The sequence below is a fragment of the Pleurodeles waltl genome, chromosome 10, assembly GCF_031143425.1.
Source record: "Pleurodeles waltl isolate 20211129_DDA chromosome 10, aPleWal1.hap1.20221129, whole genome shotgun sequence".
In the NCBI taxonomy this organism is placed as follows: domain Eukaryota; kingdom Metazoa; phylum Chordata; class Amphibia; order Caudata; family Salamandridae; genus Pleurodeles; species Pleurodeles waltl.
The window spans coordinates 111,422,738-111,441,644 of NC_090449.1; the positions used below are offsets into that span (position 1 = coordinate 111,422,738).

The window sequence follows — 18,907 nt, forward strand, 5'->3', positions numbered from 1 at the left end:
AAGAGAAAAGTGACCAGTCAACCTTTGCAAAGGGCCTTCCACTATGAGCCAACAAGTGTCGCTGTGATTTAGTAACTTTTGAACCCTTTGAACTAGAAACTTTTTTTGAAAAAATATGCAGATGATGGAGTATGTGGAAATGCAGCAATTCTATAGTTATGCGAAAAACGCTGCTGCAACTTCATCGCAAGATTCAAGTGGGCCTGCTCATAATCTCCAAGCTTGACTATGCCAACAGCCTATATCTTGGTGCACCCAAATCCATCATACGTGTAATACAACTAATCCAAAGAGCTACAGCAAGACTCATTTCCCTCCTTTACCCAAGATAACGCATGACTCCAGCACTACAGTCACACCACTGGCTACCTACAGCTAGAAGGGCAATGTTCAAGGTACACTGCTTTGTCCATAAAGCCTCCCATGGAAAAGGACCAACAAGGTAAATTCAGGCAATACAAATAAAACAGGAAACTTTGCTCCTAGTTTGCATCATGGATTATCACACCACTTTACCAAAAGAGATCCATAGAAGGCATTGCTTTTTCCAGTACAAGCTGCTAAAATCTGGAACTCGTTTTGAGCCAAGATTTGAACCATTCAGGACACTGTACAGTTGAGAACACAGTTCGAAACTTGGCAATTTCCAAGATAACTACATCATCCTACAACCCTGGGATAGAACTTTGAAAGAAAATCGCGCCTCTGAGTACAATCTACAATTTTCAGCACACATATGGACCAAACCCGACAGCACACTATTTTGTATATCTAGGTAATCTATCAAGGCCTTACCTATATTTTACTGCAATGTCAATTTATAAATAATCGTTCTGGCCTACACTGATACCCGGAGATCAGCAGCCAACTGTAGCTTAATCCTCTTACACTGACATAAAACATATTTCCTACGGGTTCTTGCCTATCAACAGTACTGTAGCAGTCAATAAACCACTCATCACCGATTGATCAGGCATGGAATAACTAAAGAGATTAATTGCATACAGCTGGTCAATCTGAGGACTCATCTAGTCTACCACTGTGTCTGGACGCTATGACCGCTCTTTACTTTCAGATATGGGATGATGGTTACAAAGCCTACTCCAGTATATTTCCTCCACCTACCACTTCTCTCTATCCACGCCTACTTAGGAGCAAAAAACCTTAAGCAAATATCAGGTCGGACAACCAAGTGGAGTAACCAATTCATAAGAAACACTATAAAGGGGCGCGCAGAGCTGCTCAAAGCCGTCAGCTTACTAAAAGGCACAAATTGTTTATCTGTCTGCCATATCTCCTCATCCACCACACTGCTAAGTCGTGTGTCCCGTAACACGATAACCGCACCACAATGGTCATCAAGTACGACATGGCAACACTTCCCACCAAGGATCAAAAAACAAAGACGACTACCTTCCAGCCATACACCCTAAACAGCTTTGTTTGCTGCTGACGTAGGGCAGCGCTTCAGTGCCCACAAATAAGTACAGATTGGTATATAAATGCTGCACTACAATACAAATAAAAAAGACTAGGATGAAGTCCCTTTTTTAAATAGTGCTACAAATGGCACTTCTGCCATTGCTAAGCGCTGTAATTAACACATCTTATCGTTACTTATTAGACAATGGTACTAATTTTACCTATGGAAGAATTAAGTCGCCCTTACCATACCTGGAACACATGACCTCCAGCACACAACAGTTTGACAACTCATTAAGCCACTCTCACGGAACGGAGGGCATGTGGAAGGCTATATGCTGAAGGATTGCTCACTACACACAAAGGTGGCAAGGGTATCATCACACATATGCATAGATATATCTGCCCCACGCAATTATTGCATGGACACTTCAGACTTACTCCTGAAGGGGGGGGGGCTGCGTGTTGGGATTTCTCCCATATATTAATGAATAACGCCTATGCCACACCTAAAGGGAGAGCTGCGTGCTAAGATCAGCCCAACATGCTCAAACAGAGACGTATTTTAAGATCCATGTAGTTCCCAATGTCGCATATTCAATGAGAGAGCTGTAAGTTATAATATGTCATATAAATAGATTGTCTGCATGGGAAACTCAGACCAATATCCACACTAGCGCTGGCAAACTGCACGCACGCCTGTGGTACATTAAAATACAAAGATAAGCATGACATCCCATATTCAATGTTTTACTTTTGTATGAGTCGTCTGTGGAACCCCATACAAAGCACGCTGCCCTCCGAGCCTTCCTGCCGCTGAAGACCACGGCACCAAGAAATATCCGCAAATATACGTACTCACCACTTCAAAACAACTTATTATAACATTCCCATTCACTCCATGTCTGCACATCATAACCCGGAAGCGGAAACTCCATTACTACACATTCTTGCCAATTGACTACTGATTTCATTAGAAAGTGACGAAAGGGAGGTAGGCAAAAAGAAGAAAGACGATTTGCTGTTCTCGGTGACGTCCAGGAAGCACCTCCCTTTAAGACACGCCCCGGTCTCGTTTCTTGAAGCCAGAGGGTTATGACGAGCACTGCCATGCCCCCGCGTGACCCAACTACGTTACATACGAGGCTGCCTGTTTTGGCTGCGAGTGCGAAGCCCCGGCTTTCCACCGGCCTGACCGTATGTTTGAGCCTAGGCGTCGTCCTGTGCCGCTACAACCGGCATACTACAACTTCCACTTTTATAGTTCGAACCAGAGTCTAACGGAGGACCTGCTTCATTGCAACGACTGCACTGCTGATCGCTCTCAGTAGTCTAGGTTGACACGTCATTGACGCACACCTGCAATGTTTTCGTTCTAATTAAGTGTGACATTTCTATGTTTTCAGGGTGATTTTGTGTGGCTTTTCAGTGTCTTGGGTGTGACACCGAGTGACGTTTTATCGCAAGGTAAGTAAATCAGCCATGTCCATGTAACTATAGCTTCATTTCACAGGCTCTTGAAGAGGTCATGTTATCCAACCTACATCTCTTTTCTAACAACATTGTACTGAAGACGTTTGTTGCACGGTGACCATACGAACAATGGGAACATAATTTACAATGAGAAAAAGTGAGGTGTGGGCTAGGGCTATCAGTTTGAGAATAAACCTATAACGCTTATAAAATGGAAGGCCTGCATGCAGCACAAATCATTCTATTAAAAAATGTAATTATACTGTGAGGGTTATTTCCACATTGCAAGGCATGTCAGTCTATGGAGCATGAAATGCACCACAGATCCTTGTGTAGCATTGTGGCCTAAGACTTCTCTGGCTCAAGTTGTCAGAGCAGGATGAGGTGTTTAGGAGAGTGAGGCACCAAGTTCAAAATAAACCCTAATCCCCAGAAAGTGTATTTTGAAACAACGAGTATGTGTGATATTCATTGTCTAAACAGTGTGCATTGACATCTCAGTGAAAGGTGTCATGCTGTACAGACTAAGGCTAGGGATAACATAGGTGCACTAAAACTTTTTCTTTTGTGACAGGAGACGCACTTTAAAACACATCAAAGACCTTTAAGAGTTAATAATGGAAAATGCGAATTCTACTTGTTTTCACTAACTACTGGGCAGGTTACAAGTTGAGGTGTTTCTGCAGCAGGTCACAAAACAAGTTTCTGATTGTCCTGGGCTATCTTTATCAATTGAGTAAGATTTACCTTCTATCTAAATTTCTTTTTATCCATGTTTCTTCCTTCAGGGCTCATTTCACGCACTGGGTGCTGTCTGTATCTTTTAAGACGCCGATTTTCACTCTGACAAACCATCTGTGTAATGTTCACCTGAGGTCACCTCACTGATCCTGTGGTCTGCCTAGAGAGCAGCCAGTATCTTTGATCCCCGGTCTGTCGCAGTGGGATCAGTACTGTATTGTTGCGTTTTGCACTTATATGACACAGCCTTTGACTCCAGTGACATCGCACAAGCTGTGACCCAAAATATAAGTGATTATAGGTTATTTAAAATGATTCATCTAAACTCGAAGCTCCAGTTTGATAAGCACTCACTGGTAGCAGGGGCAAACAAGGGTCTGCATGATCGACTGAAAACTAACGAGCATACTTATTTTAAAAGATTGGTTGATTCAAATTTTAACTTTCGGTACATCTTGTATTGCGATAGTACTAGTACAAATCAGGACACCTCACCTCATTCCATGCATGTAATAAATATGTTGTAGTCTTGAGTGTTTGAGCACATCCTGTTGCGAATATATAAGAAATATTCATCAGATTGCTTGTAAATAGACACATTTTACGCTTTAAGTGCCTTGAGTACACAACATGCCGTGCAGATGATGGATGGGGATTCCATTCCTTTGACTCACTCATGTACAAGGCATATTTTGAGTGGAAGCATAAAAACAAAAAAAACTCAAATACAATGAGTTTTTCCTCACAAGTTGACTCATATGAAATTGTAACATATTTATTATATTTGTATAGTGCACCACTCACCCCAGAGGGTATTCTGGCGCTAGAAGGAGCCCTATGGGCCGAGCCACGCATGGTCTGAGAGTAACATGTTCTCACCATTCTAACATTCTACGTGAATGTGGTGGAAATTGTTAAATGTGGGCAAAGACATGTGCAAATAGGCATGCAGGGAATGGGCCCAGTAGGCAGCGAATGAACACACGTGTCCCAAGGAGGGTTCAGAGGGGTTCTCTACCCCACAATATATATTGTTTCAGTGGAGTAGTGTGTGGGTCCGTTGTGGTGTAGTCTGACGCACTGGCGTAGCTCTCAACTCACCCAGAGACATTTTAAGGCATGGGCAAGGTAAGTAATTGCCCATGGTCCGCACCATCCAGGAAGGCCCATAGTGAAATGAGCGGGGTACTCTCAACCCCCACTCTTCCTCCCTTTCTACTGCATTTCTCTGCCTCTCTGTCTATCCTAGCTCATCACTCTCTGCTTTCTGTACCTCACTTGTCTCTTTTTCTTTCATCTCTCTCCCTCTACATTGCATATCTTTACCTCTCTCTACTTCTTTGTCCTCACTCCCCCCCTCCCTGTAACTTCCCCCTGCTGTCTTCCGTCCCTCTCGTTCTTCCTCAGCTCTCCCTATTTCTTAAAATCAGTAAATACTGATCATTCCCTCTGCCTCTCTCCCACCCTCTGTCTTGACCTCCACACTCACCAGGGCTTGATGTATCTAAGAATGAGTAATAAATGTAATGTTGTTCCAAACAGGGGGTCCGGTCCCCACATGTGTATTTCCCAGGGCCCTAATTTTTTTTTTAAGGTGACTCAACCAGGACTGGCGCGCAAAACTACCTCCTCCACAGATTCTCTCACTGCCACCCTCTAATGGTCCCCCTTATCATCCCGTAGCCTCACTCACGTGTTTAATTTCTTTTACAGCGCCATTCGTACCAAAGTTGGAAGTCAGAGCTCTTTACACACTTTATACAGAGACAGTGAATCATACAAGTGTGTAGATCAGTGTATAGGACATGTTACACAATAGAATGAGGACTACAAGGTGTAGCAGTCACATGACATCCATACTAGTAGGCAGCATATTTTAAGAGTGAATAGTCTGGTGGAGCACGGACTCAGGATTTAAAACGTTACAGGGGGTTGGTGTGTGCTTTACTAATGAGAAATTATTTCTACCCTCCCTTTTTTTTTTTTTTTTTTTTTTTTTTTTTTTTTTAGCAAACTGAGGATAACAAAAGACTAGGGAAAACATGAGGTTCTACACCTATGCCATGCAGTTTGCATGGAGTGTTTTGATCCCAGTTCACAGCTCACTGTGCTAAATTATGAACTGCAAGTAACAAAGGTAACTGTGACAAAAGAAGTTACCCACTGAGCTATCTACAAAAGTACATCTCTGTGGTCTGCATATTACTCATGCATTGCAGCAAGCACATTAACCCTCTATACTTCTTTATAATGAGTCCAAACTGTTATGTGACAAAAAATGGATCCCTCTTGCAGGTACATTAATCACCACAGTTCCATTGACATTTTCTTATTACCTGAAAATTGCTGGGCACACAACTCTGAAGCATGTGCTTCTACACCTACAAGATATTTCAGACTGCAGCGCCCATGGAGCTTGGGGCCCAGTGCAATGGCACCGGTCGCACTACCCTAAAGCAGGAATGCTTCCAACCTACCTCATCTTGACTCAATGTTTTTGAGGCCGGGTGTAACACACTCAGATGCCAAAGTTCAAATACCAAGCCGCATTGGAAAATTACTCTTCATAGGATGTACATAACAGACAGTATTGCTACTCAGTTATTTTCAAATCGACCAGCGTTCAGGGCATAGAGGGCTGAGTCGACATTTCCATGATTATAACTCTTAACCTGCTAGTATCACTTTGAACAAGTGATAAACATTCAATACTGTTAGAAATGGGGTCTCTAGTTGGTACCCTGTCAAAGTAGGGACTTTCATCAGTGCGAATCACCATCTTGTCTGGGAAGACATTGAGGTACGGAGGCCTGTTTGTTGCAGTACCACATGGTTGTGGTGTTGTCTGTGAACACCTGAACTAGCTTTCCCTCGATGGAGGGTAAAAAGGCTTTCAATGCCAGATGGATCGATCAGAGCACCAACAGGTTGATGTGGAGTCCCGATTCCACTGCAGACCAGAGTACTTTGATCTCTACCTGTCTGAAATGTCCACACCAGCCCAGGAGTGACACATCTTTCATTATTGTCAGAGCTGTCTGGGGAAGGGAAAGAGGTCTGCCACTGAACCAATTGCAGTTTATCAACCACCACTGCAGATCTTTTGCGGTGCCCTCTGAGATCTGGACCATGTCAGGGAGAGATTTCCCTGATGCTGCATCTAATAGAACTTCAGGCCCCACTGCAGAGCCCACACATGTCACAAGTAGGGTGCAGGAGTCCATGATGCCCAGCAGCCTCAGTCAATCTCACTAAAATCCAAGATTGAAGCTGAAACATTAGTATCATAGCCTGAATATCTTGGACTTGCCACTTTTGAGGATAAGCCCAAAACTACACTGTGTTCAGAAAAGCTCCAAGGAAAGGGACAGTCTGAGAAGGGGTTGTGTGTGTGAGTTTGGCACATTCATTGTGAACCTCAGCAAGTGCAGAAGGTCTGGCAGTGGAAGACGACCGCCTGGAACGAGATAACTTTCAACAGCCAGTCATTGAGATAGGGAAAAACTGGCATGCCTGAACTCTGCAGATGAGCTCCAACCACTGCCATTAAAGAGGAGCTGGTAAGGCAAAAGAGTAGCACAATGAACTGAAAGTGCTGGTGGCCTACCTTGAACTTCAGGTAACATCTATGAGGGCAGGCAGGACGGGGATGTGGAATTATGCATTCTGTAAGTCCAACGGTATAATCCAGTCTCCCAGATCCCGGGAAGGCAGGACTTGAGGGAGCATGAACATTCTGAATTTCTCATTTTTCAGGAAGAAACTGAAAGGGCTCAGGTCTACAACATGATGAAGGCCTCCATCCTTCTTGGGCACAAGAAAGTAGCAGGCATAGCAAACACAATCTACTTCTGATGCCGGCACTCTCTCTATAGCTCTCTTGGCCAAGAGAGCCAACACTTCCTAACAGAGTAAAGAAATATGGTCCTCTGTCAACCTGTCGCAAGAGGGTGGCATGAATGGAGGGGTAGTCATGAAAGGGAGGGAGTAGCCCTTTCAGACAATCTGGAGAACCCAGCGGTCAGATGTTATCACCCTCCAGTGGTGCTGGTGGCATATCCTGCCTCCCAATGGTTGCACATGATGTTCGGAGGGCAAACTATAGTGGCTTGGAGGGCTCAGCTGCTAGTAGAGTGGTGGGCTGGCTGACCTCTATCAGACCCACAGGGTCTGTGGGTGCATATCCTTGTCCATGAAGGGGCTGGAAAGCTTGTATGCCGTTGTGCCTGGGTGGATAAGGAAACAGCTGGAGGCCCCTTCTGTGGCCATGAAAGAGTGAAGGTGGACTGGGGTTGGCAATGTCCTTGAAGTGCTCTAATGCTGAGTCCGCCTTGTCTCTGAAGACATGAGAGCCATCAAAGGGCATCTCAATGAGCGAGGCTTGGACATCCCCCGAAAAGTCAGTGGTTCCCAACCAAGCGTGGTGCCTAAAGGCCACCAATGATTAAACCACTGCTTGGTGAGTCAGCCAACAGTGTATGGTGAAATTAGATGCATCAGCAATACTTTGGGAGAGTATGGCTCTGGCCTCCTCCAAGACCATAGGGAGCACCTGTGCAACCAAATCCATGCGGGTGTTCACCGACCACAGTGTCAGGATTGCAGAAGAAAACATCTTTCCCAAGGTATCCAGCCAGATCACTTACAGAACATCAGAAACACAAATATCGTGTGGACGTATCGTGTCAAAGATATCAAGAACCGAAATATTGAAAAAAGTTAATTTGAAATAAATAACTGTAGATATACTGTCCTTAACTCCACATCTACGTGCCTTGAAGATATCTTCAAGGTAGATATATGTGGAATAATAGTAAAACTTTCCTTACCTATAGAAATTTACCTTTCTCAATTTTTTTGACACAATATTTTGGCCCACAATATTTCTGTTTCTGATATTTTATCTAAAAGCCATCCAGTCTCTTGGATTCCCTAAATGTGGAGTCTTGGACCACCAAGCTCTCTGAGGTGAGCTGTTAGGTAATGAAGTAGGACATCCATGAGCGCGTCATTAAAATAGGAGAAGCTGTTTAGATGGAGATACTCTTGGTTGAATCACCTCTGTCAATACATTTGTCTGGACAGCAACAGAGGGTAGTGTAAGGTCCAGGACCTGGGCTTCCCTTCTTGCCACCATAGCAAATTAGTCTCCCTCCTCCCTAGACATGGTTGGAGAAGAGACCAATCCAGTATCTGGGGAGGTCTCCTGACCACTAGCTTCTGCCAGATCTTCACACCAGTAGTCCTCATTGGGGTCTAGAGGCTGGTATTCAAAAGGGTCCAGTGGCCTCTCCCAATCATCCCCAAGTCCTAGAACATAGGATAAGGGATTATGGCTTGGGTCTGGATGGAAAGGCTCAACTCGGCACCAGAGTCTGCGTCGGATGATGCCCATCAGCTCTGTCTCGGAGTCAGGGATAAAAAGGATGGTGGTGCCGCAGGGGTGCAGGAGGTGCTGGGGACATCGGCAGTCGGGCCAGCACCCAGGAAGATTGAGATGGCTCGACTGGCATCGGTCTATGATCCGTCCCTGAAACTATGGGCCCGACTGACTGCGGGAGCAAACCTGGCAACGGAAAGCCAGTAGGGGCCCCTCCCAAACCTGTGAGGCCAGAGGGTGCACCAGCAGGGACAGGCCACCCAAATATGAGGTACATTACCTCATAAAACTCACGGAGTGTGGCGGGGGTTTCTCCAAATCCAGGATACTGGGGGAGGTGCAGAGAGAGCCCAGGCACAGACTCGACCGCAGAGCCAGGCCTTTATTGCAGACGTTCTCTCGTCTTGTCCGATGACTGACAGTCGGGGCAAAGTTGAAGATCTCTTCAACTTCTTATTCTTCTACTTTTTGTGGGACTTTTGCGACTGCCTGAACGACTTCGGCTGCAACAATGATCGCTAGCTGTGCGACTGATCCTGGGACCTTCCTCTCGACTAGAACTGGCAAGGAGCTCCTTCAAGGCCTTGGGGTGCATGGCTCAACAATCGAAGCAGGTATTGGCATTATGGTGGCTCTTGAAACACCAGAGGCAGACAGGGTGTGGATCCGTCGCTGATATTTACTGGTGAAAGGCACCACAAGGCTTAAAATCCTTCTCACAGACATCCCTGCCACACTAGACCATTTCTCAAAAATATTTCAACATAAGGTCTAAAGAGAGGTCAGTCAAAAAGTAACTGTAGGTAGCTGTTCTCTGCATCTGCACTGACTGGCGTGCAAAGAAAAAACACTAATGTCAGTTCACTGATGTGGCGCCTATATAGTTACTGCATGTCACTTCTGGCACGGACAACACAGTCACGCCTCGCGACTGCAAACAATGCCACCTACTGGCAAGCAGGGGTACTGCTCACATAAAAAAAATCCAGATCCAGTCTGCCACCTGGAGAAAATACGAAGGTAAGGAAACTGGGGCTAGATAGAGTCTCCACCAGATGAGGCGTTACTGAAGGTAAGTGTGAGAGAACAGGGCTGATTGCAGAGGCCCCCTAACTTTTTGCCCCCATTTTCCACTTTTTTACTGACTCTGATGGTGCCCTGGGTACTGCTAACCAGCCCCAGGGCCAGTGCTCTGTGTAAAATCAGTATACAAACTAGGCTAATTATAACAGGCTAAGTCAACCTACCTATAACTACCTAGTATATGGTAGGGTAGGGTAGGGTAGGGCGTGTAGGTTTAGGGACCCCCGCATAGGTAGTGCACCACTGCTGAGGTGCCCAGTGTCATTTTAAAGGCAGGCCTGCCTTGCTGGCTGCTTTTAAATTAAAGTTACATGCAAATTCGACTTTGGAATTGAAAGTAGTTCCAAAGCCTTAAACTACCATATTTTTACATACAAGTCACCCCTAAGGTGTGCCCTATGTGCCCCTAGGGCTGGGTGCCATGTAAATATTAGCAGGGTCCTTATAAAAATAGTTTTATAAGCCCTGGTGAGGTAAAACAGCCAAATGTGTTTTTCCCTCATTGCAGAGAATGGCCTCCATATGCTAGAATGGGGAGACTTTATTTTAATTTTAAAAATCTCCTTAAGTAACAGATACCAGAAGTTTGGTATCAAATTAATTCTTATAATAAATCCCACAACTTCCAGTTGTTGGATTTAATATAACTTGTTCAGGTAAAGAGTTTTAAACTTTACATGAAAAGTTGCCAACTTCAGCCCTACAGTGTTTTTGCTGCTTTGCTCTGATTGGCCAGCCTCTGGCAGCCTGGCCAGGCTGCCTTGATGATGTGTGAAGTGGCCTGGCCCCACACAAAGAGATGTGCCTGGGGAAGTGATCTCCCCTCAGCAGATGGAGAAGCAGGAAGGGGGAGGGCTGCCAAACTGGTCTTCAAAGGCAGAGAAGGACATTTGGAGCAACCCAGCAACACCCTCACATCCTGCAAACCCATTAGGTGCCCCCTTGATTAGATTAGGAGAGGGCAGGAGAGGGGTGTGTTTAGGATTTTTAGTCACACCAGTGGGTGGGCTCAGCCAGATGTAACCTCCAAAAATCACTTTCAGCCATGATGGATTTTTGAGGAATGTTGCTCCCTGGGATTGATTTTTGCCACACTTCCCAGGAAGTGGTCATCACAGGGGGAAGGACCCTGCCCCTGATTGGAGAACCAGGACCCCCCCTGTTTTTCACCCAAGAGCAAGGATAAAACTGGCAGACCTGCACCCACACCACAGATCCCTATCTGATTCCAACAAGGAAGAACTACAGGAGAAGAAGGACTTCCCTGCTGGACCCCACACTCTGGAGGACTGCACCAGCTGCACACTTGGGCTTCACCACAAGAAGGACTTTGCCTAGCTTCAACTGGTTCAAGGAGGAACTCCCTGTTTGCTACAGGTAAAAAATTGCTAACCAGAGTCCCCTGCACCAACTCGTGAAGAAACCAACCAGCTGACCACTGTCCAGTGGGCAAAAAGGAGTTTGTGCCAGGTGCATTCTGGGAGTTGTAGTCCACACCCTCAAGGAGCATCTCAGAGCCTCAACACTGAAAGACTACACCACTGTGCCAAAGACTATGAAGATATTAGGATGCATCATGGGTATTGAAATACTTTAGTAATCATACAAGGGTACACTGTTCCAAAGGGTGGGGAAAGATTCCAGGGGACCTAATCCTACAGGAGAAGGAACCCTCATGCATCCCAGTGGATGACTAGCTTCATCATCGGGAAAGCTCCTCGACAGGCCGGCGCTCACTCTTGAATCTGGGGATGGTAAGCTCAATCAATTGATTTAATATGTGATTTGGCGCCAATCACTGAATTTCACTAGTGCACGTTGATCAGTTTATTTTGGGCACTATTTCTATGTGTGTTTTTCTTTTTCTAGAGTGACCTTTTTTTGACATAGCGAGTTGACAAAGTAAGTGACTGCTTTTTTTTTTTTCTTTTTTTTCTTTTTTTAATTCCCGCATTCGGGTACTTTCTAATTTATGTTTTGGAGAAGTTGGTAACTTTTGTTATGGTCCTGATGAAGCGTCAATGCATCTGGCTGGGCCACTAGACGCGAAACATGTAGACCCACTATAAGAGGTACTATAATAGGTTCAGTCCTCTCGTGCTTGTTTTATTGAGAGTAAGTGAGCATAATCACTCAATTTTGACTCGCACCCTGGTTTTAATCTTGGTCTCCATCTTATTGATACTGATTAAATCTATGATGTGTTTTCCAGATGGATAACCAATTTTATTCTTCCCTTCTCTCCATATTGCTCAGGTACCTGGAATAAGGTATCTCATCTATATGACTTGATTCCACTAGCTAACATAAGAGCAATACGGTCACAAGCCCTCTTTGGGGAGCCCGTCAGGCATTGCAGCGCCGGCCTGTCGAGGAGCTTTCCCGATGATGAAGCTAGTCATCCACTGGGATGCATGAGGATTCTTGCTTCGGTAGGATTAGGTCCCCTGAAATCTTTCCCCCCCTTTGGAACAGTGTACCCTTGTATGATTACTATTATTGGGACACTGTACACTGGACCAGTAATCTCCCGGTCCCTCCTCTTCTTTAATTGATTGAAGTACTATACGCTAATGGCCCGTGACTGAAAAAGATTTAAGCACCTGTTTTAACTCGCTATCATCTGTGAACAAGACAGCAATGCTGAAACGCGTCAGGAAGGAAAAGTTATTTTTACTGCCAGTATAATTGAGAAAAAACGTGTGGTTTTCATGGAATCGGAGCTCCAGCACCCTGCTTATTGTATGGATTAATTTCATGGGACCTCAGTCCCCGTGTTATTGAGCGACCCTGGTGATAGGGATTGTAGTGTGGATATATATACATATATACATATATATATATATATATATATATATATATATATAGATAGATAGATAGATAGATATTTAAATAAATCTCTTTAGCTAATCACAAATGTATTTGAACTTTTATATAGTCCAAACCATGTTCTTTCTGATGTCAGAGAGTTTTATATAGTTGTAAAACATAACTTAATTTTAAAACGTGTAAACAGCAGGAAATCAGTCATACTGAATGTCAGAAAAACATGTTTCTTTATAGTTTGCATACATCATGGATATCGTCAAAGTTAACAAAGAATAATGTTTTTATAACTTAGTGGGTCTCATTACAGACAGCTCAAACTAATTTTAAGCAGACCTATTGTTTCCAATACATTACACATACATAGAGTAGCCTTCGGGCACATGATTGGATGCTTAATTGCCTCAGTTGTCTGCTCTTAATATGATGGCTTTCCTACCCAGACTTGTGTTGTATGCTTCTAAGGCATAATTAAGGGACTTTTTTTTGTTTGCAATTTCGGTACTTCATCGGAGTGTGTGTTTTTCTTTCTCGGTCTCTCCTTTTTCTGCTTCGTAGAGCACCCACTCACACTCCTTTTCACACTCCTACCCTACTCGTCATGATTTCATTTTATGTATGTATTTATTTATTTATTACCTACTGGCGGTCACCAGTAGGTACTTATAGTTAGGCATGTTTCCATAGAAAAAGCATTTTTTGACTTGCTCACATCTTTGCCGACGTTTGACAAATCTTCACCAAAATATCCCCCAAAACTGTGCTGGTGATTCTTGTTAAGCATGGAATGTTTTGAGGTGATCCGTCAAGCGGGGGCTGAGAATAAAGTTGGAGTGGGGGGTATGGGGGGAGTTAAAAAAAAAAGTCACGTTTCCCATGTTAATTTCCCCTTGACTCTTTAGTCACACCTGCAGCCCGAACCGCTGGACAGAATTACACCAAATTTGGCAGAAGGCCCTTTTTGTTACTTGGTGTAAATACATTCAGTATTTTATGAGAAATTGAGGAAAACCCAAATTTGTATATCTAGGGTACAAATAATTCATGAATATTTGCAAATGCGGCGTGAATAGAACCGCTGTAATTGGCTGGTCACAACCTGAACAGAAAGTTGCGACCGCCGTTTTGAGGCCCTGGAACACAGTCCCCAGGCCTGAAAAACAAAATGAAAAGTAGCATAAGGGGTCAGGTTGGAGGTACATTAACTCCCAAGGGTGTGATAAAGGGATGTTTGAGGGTAAAATTATTTGTTTAGAATTATTCTTTTTTTCACCATGTGCAATATTTGCGAATAAAAAAAAAAACATTTGCAGACTCATTCATACACTAATAAATTCATTCATACATTTACTCAGAGACTCATGCAACCACTCAGACCCTCTCACAGACTCACAGACCCACTTTTAGACCCACTCAGACACTCTTTAATCTCAGCAGACTCGCTTCAGCTTGATGCCTTTATCAATACAATTAAATTAACACAGCATTTCGTTGGTTTAAATATCAAATCCACTGCTCCCATTGGATACATACAGTTTAGCAAACAATAAAGGACTGCAGCCCTCCAACACTCGATGTTGTCCTTGAATAGAATAATGTTACGCCAACATGGCAGCCCAAAGGAAAAACATCGAGTGTTGGAGGGCTGCAGTCCTTTATGGTTTGCTTCACTGTATGTATCCAATGGGAACAGAGGATTTGATATTTAAACCAAAGAAATGCTGTGTGTCAATTTCACTGTACTTTCAAGGCTTGATACAGGCATCAAACTGAAGCGCATCTGCTGAGATTAAAAGTTAGAATGAAACCCTGTGGGTGCTCCGTGCTTTGTTTGCAGTATCTATTTTATGTGAATCCACCCTCACTCTTACGGAGGCACCCGCCCTCTTTTCGGCTGAAGCAGGTGGGTTTGTTTTGAACATATATATATATAATACACATTTGTACCAAGACACTAGACAGAAGAATTGTTGTAGGCCTGGGCAGAATACATTCTATATAATCTTCTGCAGGCCTAATGGACATTCTGATCGTATAAGGAAACAAGTAAGCAGAGGAAAGCATTAAAGACAGTCTCAAGAACTGTAATTGAAACACATGAAACTGATGTAAAAACAAGGAAACATCATAAATATAGCATTGATAAGAATAATTATAAACACAGTAGGATTTTTACACATGCCTGCAAATTTGACAAACTAAGGAGAAAAGAAGTGCTCGACACATTAGCAATGGAAATGGACTCTTGGGAGACTAAATCGAATCAGACCTTAGTGATGTTGAAAGAACATCCGACAAGCCTTGAAGCATAGAAACCAAACTGTCTTGTTTTTACACAAAATGCTCCTTATCCGTAAACAAAAAACAGGAAAATAACAAGAGGAAGGGGCTGAGGAAGAGGGTGAGTTTCAAAATCAGGATTATTATAAGAGGACAAAGAGGAAAAGATACACACAAGGAATCAAGACAGAAGAATAAATCAATAAAATACCTGTAGTAAACCTATCAGATCAAAAGGTAAATGAGAAAGAAACGACTGTACTCACGCTGACTAAACATCTGTCAAACAGCACCTTTTAACTATACACAGACATGGTCTGATCCGTAGAAATACACACGTAAAATAACATTACAGAAGGCCTTTGCTATGTCAAGGAACGCTAAATACAACGAGAAGGAAGGTAGACAGCGAAGAGACATACAGTTGTCAAGTAGAGGGCCCAGAATTCCTACAGATGCTACTTGAGTTTAAGAGTGAACAAAGCACAGACAGCATATTATCAATGACTGTCATGCCCTGGAAGACTTCCATATAGCTCAAAAGAGAGCAGGATGCAGTAACACGAAGAGGAATTCACAGTACTAATACTACACTACAAACAGGTACCAAAAATGAAGTTTTTTAGGAGCTAGTAATCCGAAATATGAAGAAAACCTATACGAATCTGTAGAACCTATACGAGGGAAAATCTATCCACACAGGAAAAAGAGGCACTCGAGAAATTAAAGAATGACCCAAAAACAGAAATCAAAATGGCAGCCAAGGCGAGAACGTCGTAATTATGAACAAAACAGACTGTTACTATACAAAGTCAAGCAGGGGAAGTAGAGAATTATGAGAAATAAGAATAGCCCAATCGGGGATTTACAGCATATGTATGAGGAAATCCTTGCCACTTGAGAAGAGCAGTGACTAATAAATTCAGATAAGATAAGACTTCTAAAGGTAAATCATTTCGTTACCCCAACAATCTATTTTCTCCCAAAAAATCACGATTAGAAAAAGCCTCCTGGGAGACCAAAAACATACTTGAATGTTTCTTTATTCAAGAACACATTAAAAACATAGACCTCTTCTTGTCAACTATAAACATCTGGCACTATATCAGAGGGACACCAGTGGCAGGTTTAAGCACCTACTAAATGTAGCACAGCACCCTAAAAACTGCTACCTCTGGATGTAGTGTCCCCTTATACAAGGCTACGCTAGCAAATATTTACTACATAAAAGAAAAAGAAAAAATAAATATACATTCACATGATCTAATAAAATGCTACTTGAGATGACCAACAACTTGAGACTACCATCAACTTGAAAATAACCAGCAATATATTTTACACAAGGATGAGAGCTACAGTACGAGACGTGGTATAGCCATGATGGTTTCCTTGTCCCTCAACTATGTGAATTTGCCAGTGGGCTAGTGAGAAAGGGGTTCCCTTTGGGTGGGGAACACTGGGAATTTCTGATTAAAGTAATAATGGGGCTTTCATTCACTGAAGATTCGTTTCTAATATGGGATGGAACACAAAAGAAATGTGTCCAATATCATAACAAACCTAGAACAAGCTAGATTTAGAATTTACAAATGACATAAGTTAAACAAGTGCTGTATTCCTGGACACAGAAATCTTTACCAAGGTGAGATCATAGAAACAACTCCTAACAGAACAACAGCGACTAACAATATATTAGATGGTGGCAGTTTTCATCCGCCTAGTCTGAAATGGAGCATCCCATATGGGGAATTTTCGAGTACTCCCATAAGAGGGACCAAAAAAGTCTAGAGAAGGCAAGGACAGGGTTGTTCTCCTTAATGAATGTTGGAATAATGAAACAACACAAAGAACAGAAAACGTCAAACCAATCAGAATCATAACACATTGCTCACAGGAATCAAATAAGGGAAGGGAATACTAAATATTAGTCCACTCTGAATATGAACGATAACATAAGTGAAACCATTGGCGACGCCCTGACAATCACTTTGAGAAGTCCAGTGTCAAGCATAAACTGGTACAGAGTCATTACAAAGAATCCAGGGATGAAACACAATCTTGGCTGAAACAATAAGTTTGGAAATGTATTGCTTGCAAACCATGCACATTTGGAAAATAAACACATATATACAAAATATCCAGCTGTCAAATAACGGAAATAAAATCCAGACTAACCAGCAAAAGCACATTTGTATTGCACATCATCATGGGCTTTTATGGGGAAAAAGTACATAGGACGTACTACATTTGAACTAAGACACATTTGAGACCGGAGTTACTCAACTTCAGAAACACACGACAAGCTCACATAAAGGCTACTGGAGGGCAATAAAAAACGTTGCAATCTATCAAGCAAAAAAGAACATTTCTGACGTAAGATGGACAAGGTTCAGTAGGAGACACAAGAGTTTTAGTACTGTTTAAGAGCTTGATAACATCCTCTGTTGTAACTGGAGCAAAAGATTCCCATGTGTGAGAAGCAGTTTCTACGTGAACATAGAGAACCAAAGGACATGTTAGGACATAGGTTTTTAATGATTGTTGAATGAATTTGATTTTGTCCCAAAAGTGAAAATACCATGGATCACAGATCCCTTTAGAAGGGCTGAGCCACCTATACAAGCAGAGGGTTTCATGAATTTGGGGTCAGGAGGAATTTACAGCTTGAGCAATTAGATTTTTATTGGATGCTGTCTTTGATACCTTAATTGCAGAGGTGTGTTTAGCTAAAATTAGTTGCTACTGGGCGCAGTGTTCCAGAGAGTATTCTCTAAGCCATTGCCTTTCAGTTCTGTTGGTTTCAAGCTTCAAAGTTGAAGGACAGATGTAAACTAGAGGTTACATGGCTGAAAGGTTTGCTTACTGATGACGCGAGGGCAGTGGGAAACAAGATCATCAAGAATTTTGGGAACAGACAAGTTCAAAGTATTGAGTTGGCATCTGGGTCTGAATCAAACAAAAATAGTTTTGGAAAACGCTGTCATTAGGGAACCTTTCTAATTTCTAGAGAGCTTGTGGCAAGACCGAGAGGTAATACTGGTGCGGGAGTGAGACTATAAAACTTCAAGAACTGAGCAAATGACTGGTATGGTACAAGTGATAGGCACATGGTTGCTTGCTCTAAAAATAGGATCCGGTAGGTGGCCAATACAGTGTGTAAGAGACTTTGAAAGAAGTTCTAGACCTGCTCTACAAAGCGTGAGAATAGAAGACATCCACCAGACAGTTCGATTTTCAAACTAAAGGTTGCTTTCCACGAGAACAGTAATATGAGCTTGGTTAGCAGCTAAATTTGGCCAAAATTGGCTAGTTTGTGAAGCTTAGCCATAGCAGAATTTGGTTGCCGGTATATCTGGAAGAGCTGAACTAGCTTGTGATTCCAGTGTAGTGAACAAGCCAGACCAACTCATTCTAGATGGGTTGCCTATCTCCCTTGTATAGTTACAGGATATTATTTATGCTGTAGGCAGCTATCTTGGAGTACCAAAAATATGCTTCCTCTCTCCTCAATGGTTGTCCATGGAACCTGAAGGGGATGAAGATCTTAATCTCCTCCCTAACTGCAAATTAATCCAAGGTACACAGATAGTGGCCATTGAAGCCCATATGCACATTATGCTGGGTTTCCTAGAATCTGATTTCGAAGTAACAAATTATTTGTATGCCACATATAAAACTATTTTTCAGAAAAAGTGGAAAGAT

At 42.9% G+C, this 18,907-nt stretch overlaps 1 protein-coding gene across 1 annotated transcript in view; it reads right to left on the minus strand.

The window, feature by feature from the left end:
- Window positions 1–2,390, minus strand: part of INTS1 (integrator complex subunit 1) — a 494,737-nt gene extending 492,347 nt beyond the window's left edge. Inside the window, exon 1 of the mRNA XM_069209905.1 lies at window positions 2,285–2,390. The gene's annotated coding sequence lies outside the window, so the exon portion shown is untranslated. The remainder of the gene's footprint in view (window positions 1–2,284) is intronic.
- Between the last annotated feature and the right edge of the window lie 16,517 nt (window positions 2,391–18,907).